The sequence below is a fragment of the Piliocolobus tephrosceles genome, chromosome 10, assembly GCF_002776525.5.
Source record: "Piliocolobus tephrosceles isolate RC106 chromosome 10, ASM277652v3, whole genome shotgun sequence".
NCBI lineage: Eukaryota > Metazoa > Chordata > Mammalia > Primates > Cercopithecidae > Piliocolobus > Piliocolobus tephrosceles.
In genome coordinates this window covers 7585300-7587256 of record NC_045443.1, presented here as the reverse complement: position 1 = coordinate 7587256, position 1957 = coordinate 7585300, and the positions used below count along the sequence as shown (strand labels likewise).

General features: G+C 42.9%; 1 pseudogene across 1 annotated transcript; it reads right to left on the bottom strand.

Moving 5' to 3' along the window:
- Positions 1–694: 694 nt before the first annotated feature.
- LOC111555899 lies at positions 695–1254 on the bottom strand (annotated as a pseudogene). Its single transcript, XR_002735670.2, has one exon. The product of XR_002735670.2 is annotated as a 40S ribosomal protein S24 pseudogene (transcript).
- Positions 1255–1957: the final 703 nt, after the last annotated feature.

Genomic DNA, 1957 nt, shown 5'->3' with positions numbered 1-1957 from the left:
AGGATGAACTAGGCAATGCTACCTAATAAATAATCCTCCAAATCTCAGTGATCTATAACACCACAATCTTTTGCTCTCACTACTTGTCCAGCATGGGTCGGCTGAGAGATCTTCTATGACCCGGCTGATGGAACTACCATTATCTGAAGGATTGCCCATTATAAGTGTGGGAAAGGAAGCAATTATGTGCTCCAGCCTAGACATGGTGCACATCATTCCAGCTCATAATTCATTGGCCAGAACTTGTCACATGGTCCAAGTGGAAATTGTAGTACTATCTAGGGGGTTGATATGCTTTGGATCTGTGTCCTCACCAAATCCCATGTCGTATTATAATTCTCGGTGTTGGAAATGGGGCCTGATAGGGCCTGGTGGGAGGTGATTGGATCACGGGGGCAGAGTTCTCATGAATGGGTTAGCACCATCCCATTGGTGCTGATAGTGAGTTATGAGATCTGGTTATTTAAAAGTATGTAAAGTATGTAGCACCTTCCTCCATCTCTCTTCCTCCTGCTCCAGCCACGTGAAGTGCTGGCTGCCCCTTTGCCTTCTACCGTGACTGTAAGTTTCCTGAGGTCCCTCAAGCAGCAAGAAGTTGCTATGCTTCCTGTACAGCCTGCAGAACCATGAGCCAATTAAACCTCTTTTCTCTATAAATTACCCAGTTGCCCAGTCTCAGGTATTCCTCTTTTTTATTTCTTTTTCTTTTTTTCAGGTATTTCTTTTTTTTTTTTTTTTCACGTGAAAGTTTTTAGTTTATTAATCTGCTCGTGAGAAATCCAAAATGGACACAGGTAGCCTTTACTGCAGCACCTTACTCCTTCGGCTTTTTGCCAGCACCAACATTGGCCTTTGCAGTCCCCCTGACTTTCTTCATTCTGTTCTTGCGTTCCTTTCGTTGCTTTCTTGAGGTCTTTTTCTTCTCATACAGGCCATGTCTTGCAAGTCTATGTTTGGGTTCATTTTTCTTTGCATAATCCAGGGAGTCATAAATCCTGCCAAAGCCAGTTGTCTTGCCACCACCAAAATGAGTTCTGAATCCAGATACAAAGATGACATCCGGTGTGGTCTTGTACATTTTGGCTAGTTTTTCCCGAATTTCTGTCTTAGGCACTGTTGCCTTCCCGGGGTGAAGAACATCAGTGACCATTTGTTTCCTCTGAAGTAGTCGGTTGGTCATGAACTTTCTAGTGCAGATAGTTACGGTGTCATTCATGATGGCGGCCTGTCTTCAGGTAGTCAGGGAGGAAAAGAGACAGGTATTTCTTTATATCAATAACAGAACGGACTAATACAGGGGTGGATAACTGGGTAATAACTACCACAGTTGTTTTACCACAGTGTTCTAGATTGATTTTATTTCTGCCAAGTTCCTTTCTTTCTTTCTTTCTCTCCCTTCCTTCCTTCCTTCCTTCCTTCCTTCCTTCCTTCCTTCCTTCTTTCTTTCTTTCATTGCCAATCTCTGGCAAGTAACTATTTTTTCTGAGATGGAGTCTCACACTATTGCCCAGGCTGGAGTGTAGTGGTGCTATTGTGGTTCACTGCAGCTTCGACCTCCAGAGCTCAAGTGATCCTCTCACATTGTCCTCCCAAGTGTCTGGGACTAAGGACATGTGCCTCCATGGCCGGCTGTTGGTAGTTTTTCATAACAGAACCCAAGAGCACTTTCCTAGAGAGCAGTAGTTGAAAAATTAGACTGGCCATTTTGTAACCTCAGCAAACTAGGTCTTACAACAGTAATGATCATAGACTTCGAGTCAGAGAGATGCACCTCTGCTACTTAATAGTTGTGTGGCGTTACATAAGACACTAAATCTCTCCAAGATGAGTACTGTCATCTCTAAATCGGGTCTTACTCACAGACAACATGAAATTGCTATGAAGATACTAGATCATCTAGTGAATTGCTTAGTATACAATATCTGGTACATATTACCAATTCAGTACATGTTAGTTA